Genomic DNA, 22,321 nt, shown 5'->3' with positions numbered 1-22,321 from the left:
ACAGTTTGTTTTTCCATTTATCTATTGAAGGGCATCCTGGTTGCTTCCAAGTCTTGGCAATTATGCATAAAGCTTATATAAACATTCTTGTGCAAATTTTTCATAGACATAAGTTTTCAACTCATCTGGGTAACTACCCAGGAATGCAATTACTAGGTTGTATAATAGTGAATACTGTATGCATGTTTAGCTTCATAATAAACTGCCAAACTATTTTCCAAAGAAGCTATATCCATTCCACCACCAGTGAATCACAGTCCTTGCTGCTTGCTCCACATCCTTGGCAGCATTTGGTGTTGTCAGTGTTGTGAATTTTAGCCATTCTAATAGGTGTGTAGTGGTATCTTTTTTTTTTTTTTTTTTTGCGGTACGCGGGCCTCTCACTGTTGCGGCCTCTCCCATTGCGGAGCACAGGCTCCGGACGCGCAGGCTCAGCGGCCATGGCTCACGGGCCCAGCTGCTCCGCGACATGTGGGATCTTCCCAGACCGGGACACGAACCCGTGTCCCCTGCATCGGCAGGCGGACTCGCAACCACTGCGCCACCAGGGAAGCCCATGTAGTGGTATCTTGTTGTTTTAATTTGCAATTCCCTTATGAAATAAATACCAAGCATCTTTTCATAAGCTTATTTGCCATCTGTATATCTTCTTTGGTGAGATCCATTTCTTATAGTTGAGTTCTTTGTATATTTTGGATACAACTCCTTTATCAGATATGTGTTTTACAAACACTTTCTTCCAGTCTGACTTATCTTTTCATTTTCTTAACAGTGTCTTTCTCAGAATAGAAGTTTTTCATTTTAATAAAGTACAACTTACCCAACTTACCAGTTTTTTCTTTCATGGATTGTGCTTTCGGTGTTTTATCTAAAAAATCAACTTCTAGATTTTCTCCTATTTACCTTCCAGCTGTTTTATAGTTTTACATTTTACACTTAGCTCTATGATTCATTTTTAATTCATTTTTGTAAAAAGTATAAATTTTGTGTCTAAATTTCTTTTTTTTTGCATATGGATGTCCAGTTAGCTGTTCCAGTGCCACTTTTTGAAGTCACTGTCATTTTTCAACTGAGCTGTCTTCACTCCTTTGTCAAAGATCAGTTGCCTATGCTTGCGTGGGTCTATTTCCAGATTCTCTATTCTGTTACAAAGATCTGTCTATTATTTCAGCAATATCATACTGTCTTGATTACTGTAACTTTAAAAAATGTCTTGAAGTCAGGTAGTGTCAGTCTTCTGACATTGTTCTTCTTCATCAATATTGTGTTGTCTATTCTGGGTCTTTTGCTTTTCCATATAAACTTAAGATCAGTTTATCAATATTCACAAAATAACTTACAGGGATTTGATCGGGATTTTGTTGAATCTATAATCTTCAAGTTAAGAAGACCTGACATCATAACCATATTTGAGTATGCCTAGACAAGAACATGGACTACCTCTCCATTTATTTAGATCTTTGATTTTCTTTCATCAGAATTTTGTAGTTTTCCTAATATTGTTGTTGTACATATTTTGTTAAAGTTATTCCTGTGTTTCTTTTTTTGATGCTAATACAATGGTATTGTATTTTTAATTTCAAAATTCCAGTTGTTCATTGTTCACATATAGGAAAGCAATTGACTTCTGTATATTAATCTTGTTTTCTGCTACCCTCCTATAATTGTTTATTAATACCAGGAGCTTTCCTTGGTTGATTATTTTGGATTTTCTACATAGACAATCATGTCATCTGCAAATAGACAATTGCATTTCTTGCTTCCCAATCTGTATGCCTTTTATTTCCCTTTCTTATCTTACTACCTTGGCTAGGAGTTCCAGTATGATACTGAATAGGACTGTTAAGAGGGGACATTCTACTTTGCTCCTGATCTTAGTAGAGAAGCACGTAATTTCTCACTGATGGTTTTTCATAAAGCAAATATCCATGCAACCACCAGCCTAGTGAATAAACAAAATGTTGCTGATACGCCAGAAGCTCCTGGAACCTCCACCCCAATTTCTACCACCTATATACAACTTAACCATTATCTTTAGTTTTGTTGTAATCGCTTCTTGCATCCCTAAACACTAAAGTCTAGTTTTGGAACTTCATATAAAATAAATCATACAGTATTATTCTTTTGGGTCTAGGTGTTTTTTATCAACATTATGCTTAGGAGATTCGACCATGTTATTGTTGCCATACTTTATCCAATTTCATTGCTGTAGAGCAGAAGATGAGAAAATTTTTTCTGTGAATGACAATATTTTCCAATTTGTCATCAAACTCAAACCAGTAAATGAGAGTTCACTACTGACTTATCAAATTTAAATAACTCTTTAAAGTTTCATCACACTTCTCAATAATAAAAATTAATGTTTTAAGTGAAAAGCAACTGTTTCATGTCATGAAAGCAATACTAATGTCTGTAGTCTTTCTCCAAGTTGTCTATTCTAGTTCAATGATGGAAAAATTTTGAACTGAACTGCTAAAACCAAAAAAGTTTCTTTTTTATGCATAGTTTCTGCTAAATTCAAGATTCCTAACTCACAATTATAGATTGTCAGGAATGGCAACAGTGTTTCCTGGCTCTATCAGATGTTCCAACCAACAAGATTAAACATGAACCTAGTAATTTTGAAGAATTCTCACTGTAGACTACTTTGACAGCTTTGTCAGATACTATGTGATTAAGAATATCACATTCAAAACCTGTAAAGGTTCATATTTCAGTTCTGGAAATAATTGGGAGAATGTATGATTTGGTTTTATTCAACTCTAATAAGCATTCATTTTCTATTGCATAATTTGGACCTTTTAAAACCAAAACAATACTCTATCACTGAGTTCTTTCACTGATGAATGAAAAGTGTTATCAATTATAAGCAAAAGTCAGATTTCTGGCAGTTAAGCCATTACCTCACATATCAAGTGCCTTATCACAAGGATGCTGCACGAGGTAACTTTCCAGATAAAGGTAGTGATGATAAGAAATTTCTTCCTAAATAATTTTCCTAAAACAAGCGTTGCCTTTAGTCATCATTCTTTCTACCAGTTTCTGAACAGCAACTGAATTCTATGTTTCTATAAAATCATTAACAGACATCTTTTAAGTTCTTCCTGACAAAATAGGAAATCAGTCTTTCCAATACACTGAGCTGACAGAAGTTATATATATTTTATAGTAGATTATGGATACAAATTCAGTCAAATTCATTTTCACCATGCAAAGTGAAAAAAGGACTTAACGTCTCTCTTACTGGAAGGTGTACTTAAATAGATATGTTAAGATAGCCTTATTCTCAGATATGAAGAAATATAAAAGAAAAAGAGAGAATCAAAGTTTAGCGCATAAAGGGATTATGCTGGCACAATTGCACATATTAAATCAAATGAAGTTACCTTCTTTTCATCAGAATACTCTCAAAATTCTTAACAGTTCTCTGCCAGAAGGTAAAATTAAAACTAATCCATTTTGCATTAAATGTTATTATTGTACGGCATCACCCTATGTTATTAGTTAGAAAATGTTAACACAAATAGAAATTTAAGTTACCTACCAAAACACCCGTATATTTTGTAGAGAAAAAAAATCCAAAGAATATTGTCATCGCATAGTTTTCTATTACTAACACCTGAATAGCCACAAAAAGTGAGAGATGGAAAATATAGAGTGCAGATGACTTACATATGGAGGGTTAGACTTTAATTCTCTCTCCCAGGATTGAGGAGTTTTATTCTTTGTGCTTACAATGCTCCTTTCTCCAGGGTATTCTTCTACTTCCAGAATAGGTCAGGACAAAGCTTCAACAGACTTCTATTATTTGTTTGATCTAGGGGGAAATTATACTTTTAATCAATTATTACAAAATGCATCAAACTTTTTTCTCACTGTGCTGGGGGGTGGCGGTTTCTCATTATTTTCTCTTGGATCTGAGGTGAACAGAGAAAATAGGAGTTGCCATTGTTGCATATTACAATAAATAAATCAAGTAGTTTAAATTAACACCACTAAAAGAAACCCACATCTATCTTCTTTTTCATTTTTATGGTTAAGCAGCACAGCAAGAGAAAATTAATATTCAAAATCCAAATGACTACAAAAGCCTACTCAAATGTATTTTTAAAAGACTTTAACATAATTTTGCAAATCCATGAGTTTGAATGGACTGGCAGAGATGATTAGGTATCAAATATTTTTACTCATTCATTTTAATGTCTTAGGGCTAAAGAATTACAGGATGATTAGAAAAGTGTAAAGGGAAATCCATTTAAAAAAATTTTAATGGAATAATAAAAAAGATGACTTCAAGAGCATGAGACAGACCAGAAACAGATAGCAAAGGGCCTGTAGGCAGGGCAAGAAATCTAGAGTAAGAATTTTGGAGATGGTACAAAGGTTGGGAACTGCTATTCAAACAGAGCATGTTGGTCAAATTAAAGCCTATAACAGGAGTACATTTTTAATATGGTTTGATGTTAACTCTCTAAGAAATCCATTAATCTAAAATTGCAACACATCCTACCTTCACAAGAACACAGAAACATAATATATGATTATTTGATCTTTGGTGGTATGAACATACATAACTTTAAAGGAGTTAATTGTATTCTACAAACTTCATCAAATTGTAGTTTTCTAATAACGGATATTTTCTGCCTCATTAAAATGAAATATCAAGATAAATGTCTTCAACTTGTGCCATACCCTGGATCACACTCTCTTGCCTTATCTTTAAGTCATTCATATTGCTTTCCATTAAATAATAAATTAGAATGTAGGGGGAACATTTAGAGAAATTTGGAAATAAAATACAGATGGGGGAAATGTGTCTGTTAGCACTTTAAAGCCAGTTTTCGTTCAGAAATTTAAAACTATTACACTTGTGATTACTATTCCAAAAAAACTATAGTGGCAATATAGTAAACAAATGAAGCCAATTAATAGCTGTATAGGAATAGCTAAATACAAAAACCAAAATGTATGTGGGCAGAAGAATGTCTCTTTAAGCCATCCATCTGGTCACAAACTGATACTTACGTGAGCCCCTTCTGATTTTAATCAGAGTCAGGGGTACTTGTAAGTATCTACCTGGAACACCTCAAAATTATTTCAAAGTGAAACGAACAGAAATTTGACTATCAAAAATTAAAGCTATTGAAGGAGAAAACTCACTCAAGACTAGATTTTAGGATTACAGAAAACTGGTATATTTTCTTTTAGAAAGATACAACTAATCTTGGCCTAACTTAATAGTCTTACTACTAAAACTTATCAACATGCATTCTATATGAATATTTCCATATGGCTTTTCAAACATAGGTAGTTCTACCTTAGTTTCAAGAACACAGAAATGATTTTGCTATATTTTGGATCAGTGCAGATCAATGCACATTCCTTTAGGGAAGCCTTTTGAACTGACAAAGGGTGAATGATTGACATCAGTAACAAATACTTTTTGTTGTCCTGGACTGACATGTCATTTATAGCAATACCTATGCTAATTAATGCCATACATATCTACCAGATGTGTCAGAGAAATATGCCAGACCCTTCACAGAATATTCCGTTTGAGTGCGGCTAAAATTACATTATAGATATGGAAATGCATCCCTTTGTGATAAAGAACTGATCGTTCTCTCTCTCTCTCTCTCTCTCCCTCCCCCCATGTATCACACACACATATATATACATATACATAGAATATACTTTCTGTGAGAGAGTGGAAGAGGAGGAAAAAAAAAAAAGAATATACTTTCTGTGATAGGAAAAAACCCACTTATATGTACAATTAGCTATACCTTGTCTATTCCATTGGTAAAACTTTTTACAAAGAGCAAACTCTACCTTGCCATGTTCAAATACACTATAATCTTAAGCTTAAAAAATACAGAACATAATGTACTAAAATACTAGTCAGGGTCTTCAGAAACTACACTATCATCATGACACTTTACATTGAAATGTGTTCCCAGATTCTCTCAACTCCACTAGTAGACTGTTAACAATGGGAACTATGCGTTAATCATCTTCATCTCCCCATTCCCTAGGACACAGTTTGGTATATAGTGGGTACCAGCTTTTTTTAAAAAAAATAGAGTTAAGGTCAGTAAAGGCATCAAAATTATGTATCACATTTTTGTCAGTGAATTCAGTATATACAAAGAAATAATTGTTAGTGTTGGCAAGTGAAACCCTTACTCATTAAATCAAATAAACTCGTAAAGAACTCATCTCAGTGTCTGGTACAGAGCTAGCACTCAAAAAACTGTGAACTATATAATCAGATTGAACATTCATTATTAACAGCTACCACTTTTCTTCTCAAAAGTGTCCCAGTTTAGATGGCAACTTTATTCCTCCAAAGTATCATTAATTTATTATAATTCATTTACATGATTATTTCTTTTTATCAACAAGTTATTCTTTTTCTTGTTTTCTATGATGCTGTTACATGACAAAACTATTTTATTGGGATTGGGATGAACAACATTCCATTCTTTTAACATCAGTACATTCACAGAGAAGGTCAAGGGTTTATTAAATCCTCACGTTTTTTTTTTTTTTTTTTTGCGGTACGCAGGCCTCTCACTGCTGTGGCCTCTCCCATTGCGGAGCACAGGCTCCGGACGCGCAGGCTCAGCGGCCATGGCTCACGGGCCCAGCCGCTCCGCCGCATGTGGGATCTTCCCGGACCGGGGCACGAACCCGTGTCCCCTGCATCGGCAGGCGGACTCTCAACCACTGCGCCACCAGGGAATCCCTCACATCCTTGAAGCTAAACATTTCATCATCAACAAAGGAATTATCTCCTAGCTGACCAATCCAATGTGACTTCTTAATTCTTGGTTTGCTTAACTTTGCTAATTCATTTAGCTTAGTTTTCATTCTTTCCTTCATAAAACTCTACCTTTGGCCTACATGACACCCCTCTTTCTTGATTCCCCTCCTACCTCTGAGACCTCCTTTTTTCAGTGTCTGCTAGTTCCTATTCTTACATGTATTTCCTCAATGTCAGTTTTCTCAAGACTTCATTCTAGTCCTCTTCTTTTCCTAATCTGCGCTCCAGTTCTTGCAATAACCACAATTTATTGCAAATGATTCCCAGGTGTGTATATCCAGGCCACACCTCTCTCCTGACCTGCAGATCGAAAGTTCCTACTGAATATACAATCTCCTATCTGTCCCCACTTCCTCCAGTCTTAACTCCAAGACCAAGGAAGCAACCAACAGTTAAGGAGAAAGTGAAGTCCTGCAAGAATTCACAGGCAACGGAAGACAAGGCAGGGAAATCCAAACCCAGTAGAGTGAGAGGCAACCTGTTCCTGGTATCTCATTTGTAATCCAAGCATGTTTCACTTATAAAAATTGTTGCATGTAGTGGATAGGTTTCAAGGCAAATATTACTAGAAAGAATAATACGATAAACGTCAAATATATCATAAGGATCACAAAATAAAATACCCAAAGATAAAAGTGTAGAGCAGCTAGGTGCAAGATAAAAGAAAGTTGTAGGGTACTGTGGCAAAGGCTCTAAGGAGGTGTTTTTTAACCCCCATCAGATTACTGCATATGCTCCTGCATTTGCTCCACAGGAATGCAGTCTTAGCCCTGCCAAATGTGAGTTTTCAAGAGAAGTTAGAAAAGCTGTGCACGTGTGTGTGTGTGTGTGTGTGTGTGTGTGTGTGTGTGTGTGTATGTGAGAGAGAGAGAGAAGAGAGAGAGGGAGAGAAACAGAAACAAAGAGAGACAAATCCAATTTTTAAGATTTAGTAACAAATTTCATATTTTAAAAAATAATAAATATAATAATATTTGCAAGCTAAGGACATAAAGCACTCCTTTTTGACCTCAAGGTTAAATTGAAGGGCTAGCCTTTGACTTAAAAGCCATGTGTATATAACATGGCTTCTTAAGGAAAGTGTGGTCTGAGTTCTGAGCAACCAACACAATACAAAATCTTTTGTTATACAACCATTTACATTTTGCGAAAAGCTTGCTATTTAATTGTATTGCCTAAAACATCCTATGAACGCAATTTTCCACCTTCTCTTTGGCTCAGCTCTTTATCCTCTACTGCCTCTTAAACATCTTCACTTGAATATTACGGTTCTGACCCTTCTTCAAATTAATCATGGTTTATATATCTTCAGAATTTTATCTCAAACCTTCTCTTTACTCAAGAACACTCAAGTTTTCTTAAATATATACCAAAATATTTATTTATTTATTGGATCTTCTAACAGGGAAAATTTTGTGTGCCTCTGGCTTTCCCTCCAGTTTACAGGAGAGATTTACAGAAGAGAGAAATTTATCCAAGATCTCAGAGGGTGTGAGTGGCAGAGACGGAACTTGAGCTCACTTTCCTTTTGAAACCAATGCAAGCCAAATTTACCCAAAATTTAATTGATAGGTAAATATACACATATAATATTTAATTTCTCTAACTGTATTTGAAAATAACTAATTTCCGTTAAATAACATACACTACAATCAAAATTAGAAAATACCAATATTTGTGTATGTCATCTCAAAGTATGCTTATTACAACACTTTAAATTTCACATTAAACATATTTCACTTATGTATTATACATGTTTATAACTGCAGAGTCAAATGAGGATATCAGACTTCCAAAACTAATAATCATCCACTCTCAAAAGGGCACAACCAGTATCAGCATCACTAGGTTCACATTTAAAAGAGATCGACTCATTCTGTACACAATTTCTGAGTAGTTGATTGTATATTAGCTTACTTATGAAGTAGAAAAAATCTCAGAACAAACGAGCAGGCGACGGGGAAAAAAAAAACTACCTTATCTATATTGCCCTGACAACTGAGTTTGGACAACAGTATTTTCTAAATGTACCCTATTCAGGGCTGGATATGTAATTACCTTCAGTTCATAGTCTAGACATTAATGCTTTCATAGTATTTAAGACTCCTTGTAACATGCTTGCAGCTTTAAGTAAGCAAGGCTAAATCTTGACCAGATAAATTAGCAAAGAATGCAATAAAGGCTGCAATAAAAGAACTTTATCCTACAAACCTTCAAGTTGCTGCTAAATGAGATTTCTTTGAAATGCAGATCAGTTGAACTAGATTAGTGAATTTTAGCTCCTGTCAACATCATAACAAAATACAAATACAATTGTTCACTGGCCTTATCTCCATGCTTCCATCTGCTGCCTTGTTATTTACTTTCCTTGATTTACTATGCAGATCTAAATAAGGCACATCAAGGAGGGCTTACAACACAATGGCTTCTTAAGCTTTACATCAAGGTATTTGAAACTGAAGCCAGGAAAGGGCTGCCATCAAAGACATATCTCTAATGAACTTCCATATCAGAGAAGGTTTGGTATTTAATACTGCTGTGAAAAGAAAGAGCTACAAATCAGAATGGCCTATGAAAGAAAATGCCCACAAATCTTGATGAGATTAGCACCTCTGAGAATTAATATCCCAATAAAAATGATGTCTGGTACCTTGAAGAGTTAACTTCCAACCTTTGCAAATAGAATGCACTGTGTCAAGAGCAGGGAAATCATTTGACAAGGTTAAAAGGTCAGGGAAGAATTTTTAATTTTTCTCCCAAAGCTAGAAAATTATATTTTTTATACCTGCTTATCGTAAATCCATGTCAGAATAAACAAACTTCAACATAATTAACACAATTAACAAATTTATAACATTACCTTCTATGGTATACGCATTCTGCACTATTTTTTCAAAAATGAAAATTAGGAACAACTTCACAGTAAAATATGTAATATAAAATGACAGCATGCAACATTTGTTCATCAATTCTAGTATTTCCTTTTTCTGCCCCACAGCCATCTATGGCAACACAGTAAAATCTTCAGTCATTTTGCAAATCTTGAGGTGCCATTTTTATTACATGCTGCTCACCTTTTAAAGAGACACAGTAAATAAGAATTTCTTTTCACCCTCTCTTCCTCCCTAATTGTGTTTTCCCACTTTTATTTATGTCAAAGTTGAAGAAGACAATAATTCACAAACATTAGTGAAAGTTTCCAGCAAACTCTACTTGCATTACTATTTGACAATTTCTTCCCCATAAGCAGTTAAGGTCCATAAACAAATGATAATTTTGTTTTTCCTAAAGAAAGCATTTCAATCATTTATGTCGTTCTATAGCAAGGGAAGATCCCACAAGCAAGTTCTGCTCCGTGGATCAATCAGCTCCAAACCAAAGTAGACATGTTGTCGACTCCAGTGCCTGGAAATCCTGCTGCGGGCTCACCAGATGATGAAAACCGAGGTATGCAGCAGGGGGGCCCCACGTGGCATTTGGTAGCTTCTGGGCATGTCAAACTTCACAACAACCCCACAGTCAATGACAGCAAACACCTTCCCTCTTCTTGCCTCCAAACATAAACTTGCCTCTCTACCCTCCCTCCGAATTACGGGCAGTCTTCCAGAAACAAAGCCCCAAACAGAAGAAACCTCCCATGACTACACAACAGAAATCACGGTTGTCTTTTTGCTGGATTTCATTTCATGTAGGCAATGTTCCAGACTTATTTACAACCACAAGAGACTGTTACCTCTTCTTGTTTAACACAATGACAAAACAACAGATTTACATATGCAAAAGCAGGTGCTGTAACAGGTTTGACTACTCTTGACCTAAAGCATGTAAAAGAGGTTTATCTGCAACAGCTGTCTCAAAGGTATTGGTGCTATGATGGGCAGTCAAAACTCCACCATCTGTAGAAGCGTGTGCTCAAAATGACAATATGAATTAAACAGTGATCAATAGGCCTTCCCTCATCTTTATCCATACATTGAAATCCCAAGATGTGTATATATTGGGCTATTTTACCTATCAGTCCTAGATAAGGAAAATAGAAATGTTGACATGCAAAAGTAATGTGTTCAATTGATCATCTCAGAACAGTTCTTTTCACCATGCTGACACACTGTGAGATGCCAGGTACTGAATTTTAATCACAGTATTATTTTAGAGCAAAATTTTCACAGGATTAATAATTCTAGTTGCTGTAATAATAACCTAAATAACTACTCTGTTGGAGTTCTACTACCGTAATTGTTTTCCTTAACCATTTTTACATTCAAGTTGTAATTTTAGATCTTAAAAATAATGAAATTGTAGGCATGGGTATCTTAATCTCTCTTACTTTGAGCTTCAATTTAGAGAGGCACATTTTTCTGACATTCTGAGATTACAACTTTCTTTAAGAGGCTACTTTTTCCCTTGCACACCAAGGTAAAGAACCCGAGTCTGAACATGACCCCTTACTGAACAGAATGACTTGTTTTTGAGTTATATTTGCAGAAGGTAGCACCATATGCCCCAAGCTCCAAGTTGGATGCTCTTTCTATGGTCTAATTTGCTTGTCAAAAGATGTTACAATCACAAACCTACAATGTCTAGATAAACTTAATATCGAATGGAAAAACAAACTATTTTCCTCACTTTCTTTAGAAATAACAAATTAATCTCAAATAAATGCAAAAGGTTTGTAAAGTTCAAGCAACCTCTGAATTATAAATAAAAGAACCTGGTGCCACATGATTGAAAAAAGAAAATCACACACACGTACATAAGTTTAAATTAATTATTAAGAACAAAAACCTCGTCTCCTTTTTGAAAGAACAGAAGTAGCATGAAGTGCACAGTTTTCAAGCTAACTTAGAAATAAACTACTTTTTAAACAGAAGTTTCACAAAAGACATTTAAATCAAACCACAGTTCATTATAAAAATTAACCTTTCAAATTTGAGTGAAATACATCCACTTATTTTAAATGTTTTTGCAATTTCCATCGTACATCTTTGGAATTTTGTTTTAGCCTCCAAGAACCTTTAAATTCTGCTGCAATATTCTTTTGTTTGTTTGACTTGATTTTGTTTGTCTGTTTTTTCATAATGGAGAGATAGTATCATGGGAAGGAAGAAAGAAAGACTATATCTGCAGACAATTTGTTTCCATTTTTTCTTTTTTTTTTTTTTCCTGTCTTGTTGCTTAAACACTAAAGAATTAAAATACCATTTAAAGAAAAAAGCAAGGGTATTCAGTGGCTGTTTCTCACAACTGAGATGAGACGTTATTATGACCCTTTCAAAGCCTTTCCAAATGTTTAAAAACTAAAATTATTTACTCAATAGGTCGTAACTGCCTTTTGTGAGCCACAGTAATCCATCATGTGAATAAATATTTAGACAATATTTTAAATGTGTGTGATATACTTGACAGAATGCTGCAGTTCCAGGCTGTCCTGTAAATACAATCTGATCAAAAACATTCTGCTTGTACAATAAAAAAAACCCAGCTAGAAACACAATAGTCCAGCCAAGGAGGGAAAATTGATATCTAGGAAAACCTCAACAGTGAAAGTGACCATCAGTGACATAAACCACTGCAATTTTAAGTTTGAAAAGTTGTTCTTGCTGAGGTAGATATCATATAAAGAATATACACCTATCTTAGGCAGATATTAACAAAGCTTCTTAAAAATGTACCACTTGTAAATAAAGATAATATATCTATTTAATAAGCAACATTATGCAGCAGAAAAAAAAAACAACAGAGCAGCACTATACATACTGATGTACTGACAGAGAGCAATTTCCAAGGTACACTGTTAAGTGAAAAAAGCAGGATACATCAAAGTGTATATGTTTATATTACCATCTGTGAAAAAGTGACATATAGAGATACATATATGTTTATATATGCATCACTATTTCTAGAAGAACACTAAGAAACTGGTTGGTGTGACTGATTCTTGAAAAGGGAAAATGGATACTTAAGGCCCTGCTTCTCAAACTTTTTCATAACTACATACACATAAAAACCAGTACCAATTATGTGGCACACTGGGACAAACGAAGGGCCATCTGTCACAGGTCCCACCTTGCTTAGTTGGGGGTTAAAAACATAACTATCTCTTCATACCCTTAAAGTGGCTGAGACACAGTAAGCTATGAAGTATTACGTGTTACCTGTTTTTAATAATTAAATTAAAGTTGAACAAGCCAAACTGACCATTTAAAGCTTATCAGTGGAGAATAAACTTGAAATATCTACTCAATCTTTTTACAGTTTAAATTTTTTTAAACTAGCACCTGCTAGAAAATCTCACTGCACATTAGATGGTACTCCAATAATCTCGCAATTTTTCTAATTTTAAAATGCTGCTGATTACGATATTTATAGAGTACATACACACCAAGAGTCTTCAAACCAGAGTTGCTTGCACTATATTGCACTATGATACGTTTACCACATCCTTAGCATTTCGAAAATTTAAACGGAAATTATTTTTTCACTCAAGATAAGGGTTCTGAAAATTAAGTCAAATTTTATCCATTACTCTGCTATATTTTATTTTTAATTTATTTTTAACACATATAAAGCAGATAAGTCAAAAGTCTCACTTGTTAGCTTAAGAAGCTCCAGTTGACATTTATTTTCATTTGATTGACAAAGGTGGAAACAATTTATTATTTTATTACTTTAATGAATGCAATTTGTTACACAGATAAAAAATACTCGAAGCATAGTGGGAATTAATAATAAAAGAAATTTTGGGTGGTAGTTAAACGGCTACTGCTGCTGATATTACTTATAACCTCAGCAAATAGCAGATGTGTGCTAGAAAGCACTTTTTTGTAAAGAAAGTATGATTTGCACCTTTCAGAAGGACATTTTAGTTGGTTTTCACAGTGAAATTATATAATAGCTTTTTTTATTACTTTGTATAAAAAAGCTTATGCGAAGAATCACACATCTATACATTTGGCAATTTTGTATTTATGATAATATGTCAGATTATGGAGGTGTTCCAAGGAGAAAGAAGTCAAGATCACTTTCAAAAAATCACAGGTAAAAGATGAGGACTCGGGAAAAAAGACAAGAAGCAGCTATGTGTGATTAGGAAAAAAGATGGATTCAACACTTTCCCCAATGGAAGAAAGAGCCAGTATTCTAGGATAAAATAAGGAGGATTCATTGGCATTGGGATATTTAAGGAGTTTTTAATACTGACTCCCATTCTGCCTCTAACGCCTAATCACTCAGTCAAAAATATCTGTACGTACACCATCTCCAGATGCTGTGTTTAGCACTAGAAATTCAATGATGCAGCCCCACAAGCTGTATAAAAGCCTGGGATAGAAGGTGGAACTGGGGAACAGTTGGCGTCAAATATTTTGCACAGAAAGAGGAACTGAAGGAACTATAGGCATAAGAATGAATAAAAAGTAGTAATCCAAATAAGAAGGAATGAAAATCTGAAGGAGGACCATACCAAAGGAGATGAAGCAAAGAGGCCATATTTGATAGACATTTATATTAGTGTCCATTTCACTTTGTGATTGACTAAGAGAGGGAAAATTGAAAATGACTTTCAGATTTTTGGGCTTGGTTATATGTCGTAGATACCGCAAGGAAAGCAGTCTAGTGGGATTTATACTGTGATAGCAGCCTCAAAGATTCCCAGTGATCCCAGCCTCTGCTACCTCTGTCCCAGGCAATCCCCTCTTCTGGAGTGTGGGCTGGATCTAGTGCCTTGATTCTAATCAGCAGAATATGGCAAAATGATGGCATCTCATTTCTATGATTAGGTTGCAAAATAACTCTGACTTCTGTCTTTTCACTCTCACGTGCTCACTCTGATGGAAGCCAGTTGCCACGTTGTGAGTTTTCCTATAATTAGGCCCAGGTGAATGCCCAAGTGACAGGCCCACATCTTTTATGTGAACAGCACAAAAAAACTGAGGAAATGTTCTCCCAATATTCAAAAACTATTATCTGGTTCAGCAAAGGAGTTACTCACACAAATGATAAATTATTAAGTTCATCTCATTATTATTATTATATTATGATTAAGTTTCAATATACAACTTTGTTATTTCACTCATATCTTTCCCCTTAATATAAGCAAAATATTAACCAACATTCATACTAGAACTAAACTCATTCATTCATCAATTGCAAACGTAAGTTGGCTGTAGATATAAGAGTTCAGCAAAAGTCAATGAAAGCATTCAAAACCTTCGACAAGGGACTTGGGTTTTCTTGAGCTAAGAATAAAGTATTTTATAGCTGCAAAAGATCATCCTTTATGTGTATGTGTTTCTGCCTTTGTATGTATTTATGTCTGACACTGGATAGCTTCTGTAGAGTGGTGAGTTTCATTTGCTTTATAGCCAAAGAGTAAGATAAAGTAAACCTTGTACCTCCTAGAGTTAGTCAATTTATCTGGATTCAGAAACCAACTCATTCATTTTTGGTGGTGGATCTGATTCAGATACTATGTAACCTTACTGTTTGTTGCCTAATAAATACATGTTGAATTGACATGAATTGATTCCTCTGCTTTACCACCCTGATAGCTAGTAAGATTCTAAATCTTGTCTTGTATTTTCTTAACTACAAAGAGTGCTCTGCTCATAGATTCAATGAATGTCTACAGAATGAGTGGATGAATGAATGAGTCATTTTATTAATCAGTACAGGCAACGGTAGATTGAGGAGGGTGTGAATGATGAAGCTTGAAAGCAAAAGAAAGGGGAAGGAATCAGGGATATTGCTTTAGGGTATGTCATCCATCAAAGGAATTTTATTTGCACACCTTTTAAAATGAAATTTTTGGCAGCATTTTTAGAATAGATTTGAACATTATAAAGGTAAGAAACTTCGGGAATGCTAATTGCTAATAGGACACTATGATATAAATTTGTCATGGCATATAAGGAAAACGATATTTATTGTCACTGCTGTGTGTGACAGGCAGAAAAAACAATAGACATGTTACTTGGCAACACGCTGAAACAGCATCATTATCACCACAGAGTCATGGAATCTCCGAATTGGAAAGGATATTAAAGGTCATCCAGTCCAACAGCAAGCTCGACAGATGGCCATCTAGCCTCTGCCTAACCATTTCTAATCATCGTTGCTTTCTGTGGTAGCCAGTTATACAGTTGAATAGTCTTAGCACTTACAAGGCACCTTAAATCCAGCAAAATCTAGCTATGTGAAACTTGTCATTGTCCCTGATTGAATACTTGGCATTTACATAAATGACATCTGCTTCTTAGGTGGAAAAGTATAGAGGGAATGGCACTGGACATAATATGTGAGGATTTGGATCTGTCTCACAAATCAGCCACTTGTTATTCTTGGTCAAGTCATTTAACCTCTGAGCTTTACATATATATATATATATATACACACACACACACATATATTATATATATATATATATACACACACACATATATGTATATATATATACACATATATATATGTATATATATACATACACACACACATATAAGATAGGGTTGTTATGGGGAATCACAAAGTTAATATATATGATAGGGCTTTGCAAACTATAAAATGCTAAAGGTACTGTATTTCATTTTGACAGCCTTTGTATATTGAATATAGTTACTGTTTCCCTTCTCCAGGTGTAACCACAGTTATCTTTTGTAGGTCATATGGTTTTGTGCAGAGGCCAGGAGACATACCTAACCTGTCCTGACCAATACACTAAAGCACTTCCTTTCTAGGAGCAAGGGCAAACTGTGAAAGAAAACTAAACCTCAAGAGAATCTAATCACAGTGCTTTATAATATTACTCTGATAAATTATGCCTTTTAAAGTAGTACTAGAAAGTATATTTTCAAATGTTAAAAAGATTGTCAATCATTTTGGGGATATTGTGGGACATAGCTTAATTTCTCTAAGTTGAAAGTGGGCTTTTAAAAAATAATATTTTAATTTTTCTTTCAGTATGCTTTCTCAAGGATACATAACAGTTACATTTAATTTTATCTTTCATTAACAGCAATACTTGCCTAGTAGTTCAGCCTATAAATGATTTACAAACCAACATGGAGAAAGGAAAAGAGGGAAACACCATTTGCTGAGACCTGACCATATGGCAGAAGATAGACGGAGAGCCTTGAGTTAAGGTGGAACTAATATAGCAAATGCCATCCAATTCCTTTTGAAGAGGTTTTTTTAGATTAACATAAATGGTATAATACCATCTATAAGTTAAGCTCTTACTTTTCCAGACTATTCTACTTGAAATGGATCTTCTGGAAATTATTCTAAATGTTCCTGGATCCTTGAAATTTTAATCCACCCCCTCATTTAAAATTCATAGCTTATACACTTTTTAAGTTCTAGTGATTCTTTGGAATTTATAATAGTAAGAAAACTGATATTTACCTATAAACAATACTGTGTCTGAAATATCTGTGCTTTCTAAGCTTACTGTCAACCAAAAATAGAAGAAGAATCTGATTTTTTTATGATTTTATAAAATACTGATCAATTTCCTAAATCATTAGCTGGAAAAACTTCAGTTTGAAGTACTCTTTCAGGATATATAAGAGAGGCTCTAGGAAGAGCCCCTTATAAGGCTCTATTTTCTCTACTGGTGTGTAAAGCGTTTTACTTTTCACAGCTCTCCACAATTAATGATGGCCAATCACTTAATGGTACTGGTGATTTTCTTCCCCACTCATGCTGTTTCCTGAGAGTCTGTAGAGAGCTTACTCACATAACCCCTGCAAGTTCTTGGTCTTCTCTCAGTCTCTCGGTCTTCCACCTCTTGCCAGGGAAGGAAGGGTAATCTTATTGGGAAACATGGGCCTCTCTTTTATTTCTCATTTAATTCAGAACATAGATGGGAAAGAAGAATGATTTATTGGGCCACATAAGACACGCTCCCCACCCAGAATAATGAAACTGTCCATGGAAATTGTGAAGAGCAAGATTCAAATCCGTCTCAGAAATTATAATGTTATGTGTCCTCTATATAATCCAGGTTTCAGTGTAACTATTTTCGTAAAAAATCTTAAACAACGTGGTGTGGAAACTAAGTACACGGGGGGAAAACACACCAGTGCATGTCATAGAAGAGTGCTAAAGCACCTGATATGTCACAAATATGTTACAGGGATGCCAAGATGCTGATCCCTTCTGCCCTCAGGGTGGCAAGAGGAGCCTGGGGCAGCCAGAGCCCTCAGGCCAATCACCCCTGGCCACAAGTTAACCCAAGGCACTCTCCAAATACCGTCACTTTCTATGTGTGTGAGGCATGAATAAAATCAGGAGGCACGACCACAGAAGTAGTAGCTAAATAAAGGTTAAGTGGGACAGCTTAGTTACCTGCCAGTGGCATGGCGATCTCTAGTCAGAATGTAATGGGCTGCAGGTATAAAAGGATGGACTGCTTTACTGTAGGTTAAATTACAGAATTTTATTACAGTTCACCAAAAAGAAAATACTCTGGCAATTTTTCTGTGTCCGATAATAAATAAGTCTCACTAGGGCCTCACTACTCACTATGTGTAAATTAAGAAACTGGATCGTGAGGCATCCTAAAGATTTAAGCCAAGGGCAAACAGTTCACCTCAAGGGACAGAAAAGATTCTTCTGGGCAGATATTCCTCTCTGCCTATTAGCGTCACCTCTACTTAGATTGCAATTATGTAAATATTAAATAATTTTTATAAAAATAATAAAGCTGAGCTCATTGTCAGCTGCACTCTAGAAAACTGAGAATTGTTGGGGACTAACTTTATACTATTTCCACGTCACAGAAAAGCACAATAGAAGTGTGCAGGATTACATGGTTTGGAGCTCTTCATACATAAAGTTGTCCAACAAGCTTGATTTAATGTTCTTAGGACTCAGTTACTTTATCTGTTATTTGAAGATTACAAAGTCAACAAAACCCAAATGCTGTTGTAAGAAAGGATGTAGTAAAAGAAGAGGAGAAATACTTTAAAATACTGTAATACAACGGCAATGCTAAATAATGATTATTTTGCCTAAGGTATTATTTAGTCAGAGAGTATTTGCTCAGTTACTGAAATACTAGTGAGTTGGGGACTCCAGCGATTTGTAGAATTTCAGTATACCTGACATATAAAAGGACAAAAAGTATCAGGAAAATGAACATGAAATAATCACACACCATAATCTAAAGGAGTAAACTTTCTATTGTGTTTCATTTTATATATATACATATATATGTATATACATATGTGTGCGTGTGTGTGTGTGTGTGTGTGTATATATATATATATATATGTAAAGTCTTCTTATTATGTTTTATCACCTACACATACATATCTACCAACCCTGGTGACAGAGGGGAACTGTTTTCTGCAGCTACACCCAAAACAGCCATTCTCAGTAAAGCCTAATAGTTAAGAGAAGAGGATCTAGAGCCTGGGTATTAATGCTTAGTCTTGGGCAAGCCATTTAACATTTCATTTCTTCAGCTCTAACAAAAGAATAAAACTACCTGCCAAAGAGTTGTTTTAAAGAAATTAAGACATGTAAAATGTTTAAAGAATTCCTGGCCTACAGTAAACTCTAAATAGTGTTAGCTATTTTTATTATTCAATCCTAACGCAAGTCCTCACCCCCCAATCTCCCACCATACCCATTTTAGCCACACTAAGCCCACAGATGCAGAAATGCCAACATTAAATTTTTTTTGAACATTAACTGAAGTCCACATCATGCTCATATTTCCATAGTTTTTACTTAATGTTATTTTCCTGTTTCAGGATCCCATCCAGGATACCATATTGTATTTTGTCATTATATCTCCTTAGGCTCCCTCCCCTTGGCTGTGACAGTTTCTCAAACTGTATTTTGTAAAATGTCCCTAGGCTGGGATCTGTCAGATGTTCTTCTAATGATTAGATTAAGCTTATAGATTTTGGGGGGCAGAGGACCATAGTAGAAAATTGCCATTTTCATCACATCATATCGTTTATATACTATGAACATGAAACATCACTGTTGCTGTTTACCTTGATGACCTGGCTGAGGATAGGTTTGTCAGGTTTCTCTAATGGAGTTACCCTTTTTCCTTTTTTCCATACTGTACTCTTTGGAAGAAAATCACCATGCACAGCCCACAATTAAGTCAGGAGTTATGCTCCACTTTCTTGAAGGTGAAGCATCTACATAAATTATCTGAAGTTCTTCTCTTCTGGAAATGTCTGTTCTCCCGCTTATCTACTGAACCCTTTATCTATATAAGTATGGTACGGACTCATGGAGATACATTTTACATATTGTGCTTTTTTGAACATTTTCTTATTTTCTGGCATTACAAGAGTTCCAGCTGCATCTTGTGTATTTTCTGCCCCAATCTGAGAATAAGCCCCATTTCTCCAAGGATCCCTGGTTCTTTTTTTTTGGAGAATGGTGTTAGAAACCAAGATACAGGCACTAAGTATGCTTGTCGCTTTTAGGTCCTCTCAGTTGACAGAGCAAGGAAATAAGTGTGTATACGAACCAGTGTATATGCAAATATCTATAAACACTTCTACTTGTAATCATGAATACGTACATTAAGCTAAAGTTTTTACTAAGCTAAACCTGAAGTCTACGTCTCCAGCTCTAATCTATTACCACATGGTAATAGATTATTATTAGTAATAGTAATAATATTAATATTATTATCATTATTAATATTATGTTCTTCCTCCTCCCCTTGCTTAGCCATAAACCCTAAAATAAACTTTTGATTAACACCTTGTCCCATTAAAATACTTCATAAATAAGGTATTTTTTCACTAAAGCTTCTTGAACTTCTCCAAGTGAAACCAAACTTTTCAGCCAGGGTATAACTTAAACAGAACTGAACAAAACTCAAAAAGTGTACAATTTAATGTGTCCAATAGTGATACAGAAAGCACCTCTCAATTACCGGTCTATGTAAGCATTTCATGTACAGAAGTTTATTGAAAATATGTCTCTAATCATCTAAAATTGTGTAAAGAAAACATCTGTTTACTTATAATACTTGTCACAGATAGCCCAACATGTATCCTCTGAGATGTTAAATAAGTAAACCGAAGAAACTTTCTCTATATGTAAATGTCAGTCATTCACTTATAGACTCACAGTAATGAATTAACCCAATACTTGTTCAATCTACCTTCCACTATCTTAATCTTTATTTCCTTATCCTTAAAACTTAATACATCATACCCTCTGCTATCCTCCTTAGCACAGAAATATATTCCTAACAAATGTAGACGTGAGTATCAAAAAACAAATACTTCAGTACAAGACTACTCAATAATTCAAGCTGGTGTTATTTTATTAATTTTTGGAATAAAGCATGATAAATCTTGATGAAAGGCAAACTCATAAAACTCATTAAGTTTTTCTAGTACTATTTTATTTTAAAATCATTAATTTAAAATTTATAAATGAGGTTCACATCCCTCAGCATTTTCAGCAAACATCAGTCTCTTGTTTGGATTTTTAAGGATGTTGCTGTATACAATCTTTAAAGAATCACAGTAGCTCTGACTCACTAAGGAATAATACTGGCTTATTATTGTTGATGCTATGGTGTTGGAGAATATGTCTAAAGATAATAGTCTCTAGCCTCTACTGCAGTAATAAAGGTATAGCCAAATTAGAATGAATTTTTAGAATGCATGAATAATTCATTATAACAGGTTTGATTTTGCTGTTATATCTAGTGTTACTTTTAAATTTGCTTTTTTTTCCTGATGCCTAGCTTAGACTCATTTTCCTAAGTGTCCTTACAATTCTTGGAAGACAATCTGAGGCCAATTTTTTCAAAAAGGGAAACTATATCCTCAAAAGGCTATTGCCCATTTTTGGAAAGCAACAGAATTCATAGTCTTGCAAACTTTTTATTAAAGAAAAGCTAGGGACTCCCCTGGTGGCCCAGTCGTTAAGAATCTGCCTGCCAATTCAGGGGACATGGGTTCGAGCCCTGGTCCGGAAAGATCCCACATGCTGCAGAGCAACTAAGCCTATGCGCCACGACTACTGAGCCTGCGCTCTAGAGCCCGCAAGCCACAACTACTGAGTCCACGTGCCACAACTACTGAAGCCCGCGTGCCTAGAGTCCGTGCTCCGCAACAAGAGAAGCCATCGCAATGAGAAGCCCACACACCGCAACGAAGAGTAGCCCCTACTCGCCACAACTAGAGAAAGCCCGCGCACAGCAACAAAGACCCAATGCAGCCAAATAAATTTATTTTAAAAAGCTAACTTTTATTATATAACTATAATCTTTTACAACATAAAAATATTTTGCTAACTTTTACTGTGTAAACATCATCAAATTTTAGGTTACATCATACTACCTTCTGTTCAAACTCTGTCAAATCCTGAAATTTGAATTCTGTCAATAAAATGAGGCTAAAAATCGACACTGTAAGTTAATCAATTCAAGCTAGCATATCTTAAATGGCAAGTGCAGTTAACCAAAGGGGTAAGCTAGAGCTGACATCGGTATTTAATAAAAGT

At 35.0% G+C, this 22,321-nt stretch overlaps 1 protein-coding gene across 8 annotated transcripts in view; it reads right to left on the bottom strand.

The window, feature by feature from the left end:
• The window catches only part of FOXP2 (forkhead box P2), a 532,381-nt gene that overhangs the window by 463,140 nt on the left and 46,920 nt on the right, over nt 1–22,321 (bottom strand). For 7 of the 8 annotated variants that reach the window (XM_060020757.1, XM_060020762.1, XM_060020763.1 and 4 more), the window contains exon 2: nt 3,673–3,817. The exons of the other annotated variant lie outside the window; for it this stretch is intronic. The gene's annotated coding sequence lies outside the window, so the exon portion shown is untranslated. The remainder of the gene's footprint in view (nt 1–3,672; nt 3,818–22,321) is intronic. 8 annotated transcript variants of the gene reach the window in all.

Source organism: Delphinus delphis, chromosome 9 (genome assembly GCF_949987515.2).
Source record: "Delphinus delphis chromosome 9, mDelDel1.2, whole genome shotgun sequence".
In the NCBI taxonomy this organism is placed as follows: domain Eukaryota; kingdom Metazoa; phylum Chordata; class Mammalia; order Artiodactyla; family Delphinidae; genus Delphinus; species Delphinus delphis.
Note: the sequence above shows the minus strand (reverse complement) of the source record. Positions and strands in the feature narration are given on the sequence as shown.